The sequence below is a fragment of the Nicotiana tabacum genome, chromosome 1 (genome assembly GCF_000715075.1).
Source record: "Nicotiana tabacum cultivar K326 chromosome 1, ASM71507v2, whole genome shotgun sequence".
In the NCBI taxonomy this organism is placed as follows: domain Eukaryota; kingdom Viridiplantae; phylum Streptophyta; class Magnoliopsida; order Solanales; family Solanaceae; genus Nicotiana; species Nicotiana tabacum.
In genome coordinates, this window is record NC_134080.1 from 127,280,420 (window position 1) to 127,287,039 (window position 6,620).

The 6,620-nt window shown below is 36.6% G+C and overlaps 1 long non-coding RNA gene across 1 annotated transcript; it reads right to left on the minus strand.

Moving 5' to 3' along the window:
- Positions 1-4,776: 4,776 nt before the first annotated feature.
- LOC142181109 (uncharacterized) lies at positions 4,777-6,257 on the minus strand. Its single transcript, XR_012709410.1, has 2 exons — positions 5,557-6,257; positions 4,777-5,357 (listed from the first exon to the last, which is right to left on the minus strand). It is a non-coding gene; the product is annotated as an uncharacterized LOC142181109 (long non-coding RNA).
- Positions 6,258-6,620: the final 363 nt, after the last annotated feature.

Genomic DNA, 6,620 nt, shown 5'->3' on the forward strand with positions numbered 1-6,620 from the left:
GGATGGGAAAATACTACCGCGGCCGCGATTGGTATTTCCCTAACCGCATGTGCTTAGATTCAGAGAGCTCACAAAAAGGACGAAAATGTTAAGAGCGGACCGCATCACAATTATAAGGTCGCGGAAGGCTCTCACGCAGACGCGGTGACAATTACACACTCCGCGAAACAAGTTCCAGCCCAATCTCAGATGTGAAGAAACGCAGACCACGCTCAATATTATGCAGCCGCGAAAACAAAATCGCAGCCACGGTCAGAATTACGCGGTCGAGAAACCTCCGCAGGGGCATTTTTGTCCAGAAATTTCAGCCTAGTATATATAGATCTTTTTCACATTTTTAGGTCAAGTTATGTTTTGCTGAACACGTGAGACGGCTTGTTTTTCCTATTTGGGCAATTTTGTACAAGATTTACCTTATAACTTTAGATTTTCATCTTTTAATTTAGCATTATGGATTTTATCTTCTCTTTATCTTTGATTTCTACTATTTTCATGAGTAGCTAAACTCATAGCTAGGGTTGTGACCTAACCCTAGTATGGGTATTTAATGAGTCTTGAATTTTAGGTCTTGAATGTGTATGGGTTAGTAGTATTTAGCCTAGTTCTTGCCGGAACTAAGGAATTGGTGGTTGCAGACACTAATCCATGCCTTTATGACTTAGTTTCTACTTGAGAAAGTGGGACTAATTCTAGAAAAATTAGGCTAACAAGGAATTGGGGTGAACTCAAGAAATTGATAGCCCTAGTTAAAATGTTAAACCTAGAGATAGTAATACCCAACTTGAGCTATATTCACTTGAATTGCATGAATACCCATTTGGACTTGAGAAAGCCAAATTGGGCAAAATCACTCAAACTACCGAGAGGTATAGACTGAGTACCCCAGTGTGATAACTATACTAAGACCCCAATTAATCACATGATTTCCCTAGATTCTTGCTACCTGTTAGGTATCCACCTAGGTGGAAGTCACTACCCTAGTCCCTTTAAATCTTTGAGAACAACCAACAAAAATATTGTACTTAGTTTCAAATTACTTAGTTTCAAAAAATGTATGCTATAGAATAGAAGTAGAAGTAGAAAACAAACCAACCATTCGTGGAAGTGCAATTTAGAGCAAACCCCGCATCTCTACTCGGATATAAACCTAACTCCAAACTAATTGACTCCCTGTGGATTCGATCCCGATAAAACTGCATTGACCATCCTTGCTACTCAATAGTAGTATAGGTTTGGAACCGATCATTATGCTTGAAGAAACGACAACGAAACATAAGAAACGAGCGCGACACAACTCAAACCTATCTGTAACTCACTCGAGCCCCTCGGGACCCCGTCCGAACATACCAACATGTTCCATAAAATAACACGAACCTACTCGAGGCCTCAAATTACACATAACAATATTGAAACGACAAATTGCACCTCAAATCTAACTTAATGAACTTTTCCAAACCTTCAAATTCCAATTTTTGCCAATTAGTGTTGAATCCTTCTAGAAATATCCAATTTCAAATTCAGGCATATGCCCGAATCCAAAATCACCATCCGCACCTAACACAACCATCAAAACTCCAATCCGAAGTAATTTGCTAAAAAGTCCAACTTGGTCAACTCTTCCAACTTAAAGTTTCAATCATGAAGTTCGTTCTTCCAAATCGATTCCGAACAACCTGAAAACCAAACCGCCAATTCACACAATTCATAATACATCATGCGAAGATACTCATGTCCTCAAACTACCGAGCAAAGTACAAATGCTCAAAATGAATGGTCTAGTCGTTCAATAGCAACAACAACAACAATGAATGTGAAATGCTCAATAAGAAAGATGTCTCAACAACAACAATTTTGCCTCAACGTGTTAACAGCTTTTACAACTTCAACACCAAATAACTCAACAACGAGAGAGATAATGTATAACCACGATATTAGATAAGACTAACTCACAATGAAAAAGATAATGTATAACAATGAAAGAGGCAACAAGTTCAACTAATACATGAGAGCAATTTATCAATCAGGGTGTAGAACAAGTATTAGCGAAATCATTTAAGGCATATAGGGATAGATTAATACAAGTAAGAATAGATCTACTATGATAAAATAGAACATGATATAATAATTCAATTAAAGCATGGAAAGAGTCTAAGTAGCCTAAACCGGCCAAATTTCATATACAACCCGTGTACCCACTCGTCACCTTGCGTACACGGCTTTCACATAGCACAAACGAATCAATCAATACAAATTCAAAGGGGTCGTTTCCCCACACAAAGTTAGGCAATATACTTACTCTAACTAGGCCAATTCAACCCTCGAAAATAGCTTTTCCCCTAAAATTCACCTCCACGCAGCTCAAATCTAACCAAAATTGACTTAATATCATCAAACAATGCTAGGGAAATTAATTACAATAGATAAAGCTAAGATCTTTACACTTTTCCTAAAAAGTCAACAAAAGTCAATCCGGGGATCGCCGATAAAAACCCGGGTCCAATGGTAGATTCCGACTACCCATGATCCAGGAGTTCATATATGTGATTAGTTTCAAAATCAGAATCCAAATCGACTCTCAAAACGCAATTTCATATTTTTGAAAAAGCTTAACATTGTTTCACGAATTTTTACTTTGATTCACATGATTTTGATGTTAAAATCTAAGATCTATTGATGGAATATGATTAGAAATAGATTAGAATCACTTACCCAAAGTTGTAGGTGAAAATCCCCTCTCCAAATCTCCTCGTACCGAGTCTAGGGTTAAAAAATAAGAGAATATTTTTAAAAATCCCATCTCCCAGCCCTTTGTACCAGCTGCAGATGTCTTATTTGCGACACAGTGCGAACTCTCATAATTGCGGACCAAAGCTCGCATTTGTGAACCCTAACAACCTCATGCATCCTTGCAATTGCGAAATGGCCATCATCGCAAAAGCGAAGATTTGTTCGCAAATGCGAACCAAGCTAAAATCATGTTGTCTTTGCAAATGCGAAGGGGGAAGTCGCAATTGCGACATCTGAGCCCCCACTGACACCTTTGATAAGTGTGGATTCAACCTACGGACTTTCAAAATTAATTTCGGGCGTCGCCCAAGTCCGAAATCACGATACGAAGTTATTAGAGCCATCAAAATACAGTTCCGGGGTCGTTTTCACTAATATCAAAGTGTGGTCTACATTTCTAATTTAAACTTCTAAGTCAAGTATCAAAGGGTCCAAGTCAACCCAAAAGCTTTCCGGAACGAAACTAACCAACCCCCCAAGTCATAAAATTATAAACACACTTGTGTGAAGCATAAAAATGGGTAACAGGGCGCAATTACACAAAACGACCGATCGAGTCGCTACAAAACTAATATAGTTGGTTTGGTTTGGTTTGGTTTTTGAAAAAAACCGTACTAACCCGGTCGATGTGCACCCCTAAAATGGAGTATAGTTTTTAAGAGATGTAGCTCCCATTTGGACATAGATTTTGGCTTCTTTTTTTAAATTTTTAAAAAATATTATTTGTTCATAGAATTTCATTATTTTAAAAAAAAAATTGAAAAAAAAAATCAAGTTCCAAAAACTAGTTTGGGCCAGTTTTTGGGTGAAAGTTTTCTTTAACTCACAAAAATTCAATTTTTTTCCAAGTATAATACATGTTCAAACATAACTTCAACTTCCAAAAACTATGTTTTAACACAATTTTAAAACTTTTTTTTCACGTTTAACCAAATCCATATTTAAACACTAGCGTAAACAACGTTAAAAGGCATATCATGTGGATAGAGAGGAGTATATTATAAAACGCAGCCCTATGCAAGTACATACACTATGGAGAAAAGGGAAACACCTCATTTGTCCCCAATTTAGTACATTACAAAAATTGGGGACTCTCACACAATTCCTGTAAACTCACGTACGTTTTTGTCTTTTGTGTCTTGTCTCTTGGATCCATGTTATTCTGATAGAATAAAAAGTGGAGAATGACACTTTGTGGTCATATTTCGTTGCCCTTTCCCTAGGGAGTTTGTTTTTAGAATTTTGTGTGAACTCATGCCTCAATGGACTTGAAGCTAGAGAGATATGATTTTTCTTTTTGGGTTTATTTATTTATTATTTGTTCGTTTATTGGTTTATTTATTTATTTGATGTGATAAGTTGCCATATGGTTATCCAAATTGAGGTTGACCCAATGGAGTGTTAGACTTGGGACGAGCAACTTTTTCCCTTCTTACTCCAGAATTTACAGACCGTGATAAAAACTAAAAAATTTCTTTCTTCTTATAACCTTGGTAAATAAGAATACAAGATAAAAACGAGAGATTATTGAGGAACGATAAAATCAAAGACGGAAGGAACTATAGCAAGATTGGAATTCCACACATGGGAAATGTAAGGTGAAGTTACAATGGTTGGAAATCAGTTACGATCCCAATAATAATAATAGTAGTTGATACTCTCTCTCTCTTCCAAGAAAGAATAAAAAAACACAAGAAGCTCACACCTTTAAGATACAAGGTCCCAACTCTCACTTTGAACGGTCTTTTGAAACTTTATAACCACGTAGATTTTAGGACAAATTTTATCAATCTTGTTATTCTTTGAAAACTGATTGTATAGACAATTTAATTGGGAAAGATATGTATGTAAAATCATGAATTATTATTATCCGTTTGTGAATATGGGTCGTTTAACTTGTATTAAGATGGGCTATTGCATTTAATCCAATTTATTAAGCCTATTAAATTGTTAGAAAAACCACATCAGTTTTATGGGTCAAAATATGTATTTAACAATCAAATTTATATCAGTGAAAATGAGAACAGGGAAAGAGAAAACGAAAAGTCTATCTCTATTATGAAAGCTACAATAGTTTGTGGACAAAGACAGTATCATGTTTCATGCCATAAGGAAGCTTCCAATCAAAATGGTAAAAGAAAAGGGCAAGAGGAAGCTCAATATTTGCTACACCAAAATGACATATATAATCCTTTTTCAATCGACTCAAAGTTATAAAGTCAATCGACTTATCGAGAAATCTCTCTGGTTTAAAGCATTTTGCATCCTCCCAATTTCTTGGATCCCTTCCAGTTGCCCAATCATAGTTGTGTTTTGGCTGGTATTTCATAACCATCATTCTCACATGTTTCGCTGCTCAGTCTACCAACTGACTGATAGAGGGGCTGGCGGGTGTAACCTTAGATGATGGACCTTAGGTATTTCAATTCATCAAATTATGTTTCATTCACATAACCTTTGATGATGGACCTCTTCTTGACCTCTTTCTAGGACACTAGGATTGTTTAATATTTCTGACATTGCCCAGTCCATTGTTGTTGCTGATGTCTCGCTCCCCCGTCAAACATGTCCTAACATGAACATATTGTGTCATTATAATTTACAAGAAGCATTTTTGCAGATTCACCTTACTATTAGATAAAGTATGTGTTAATTAAGTGAGATGTTTAAGATACAAATAAGAGATAGTTAAGATTATTAAATGTCTTTCTTCCAAGAACCTTAAAAGACAGAATATGAAACAGAGGTAGTAGATCTAAAACAAATCACCGCTTTAATGTTGTTGCTAGTTAGTTGATTTTCAGTCTTCTGAATTTCTAAAAGGACATCCACCAGTTCGTCATCATCATCAATCTTGGTGGCTGTGGCATCATTCCTTGCTGCTATATGGTCGAATCGACGATAATGTCTTCAAGAATCCGATCTAGTTCATTATGGCACTTCTCCTATTTGACCCTTAGTCCACTCATTCTTTGCAACAACTTTATGGAAAGATACAGATCTGCAATGTTGAATGCTGATGCCAATTTAGAAGTTGATATAGTATAGGTACAAGTGCTTCATGGTCCTTGACTCCTTTTCCAAATGCTGCTCTCGAAATTGTTAGGACCCGGTGGCACTAAACACTACTGCACAGTGGAATAAAATAAATGATCAACGAAACAAAAAATAAATGACACAATATTTAACGTGGTTCACCTAAAACGTTTAGGCTACGTCCACAAATCCGACACCAACTTCCACTAAAACATTTAGCAGGCATACAAAGAGAGACTTCCCCAATAATTTGGAGGTACAACAATTCCTGAGCTCTACCCAAAATAGTGGCGCACACAAAAGTGTTTCCCGAAAAATACACAACTAGTATTTCTACTCACTATTTTGTCACTCCCCTGTTAGGAAACATTCCTAAAGGAACTATATCTCTCTCCCTCTCAAACTCTTTCTTCTTGAGTTTTGATATATTTTTTTGGTGTGTTATACAATGAAATGGAAGGGGGTATTTATAGTTTTGAGATAGGGACCAAAAGTGCAAATCTCACCTACCAAGAAGGATCAATTTGCAATATTCCCATCTCACCTACCACTCATTGCATCATTGCTTATCTCACTAAGGAGAGTTGCATCATTGCTTACCTCTCCCATACATCACCATAATTGTTGGAAAAACTAACAATTCTCCCCCTTCCAACTAAATGGTGGATCCACTATCCCTGCAGCTTCTCTACAGAACTCAAACTTCCCTTTCGGTAAAGTCTTGGTCAACATGTCTGATCCATTTTCGTCTGTATGGATCTTTTCAAGCCGCAACATCCTCTTCTCCAACACATCCC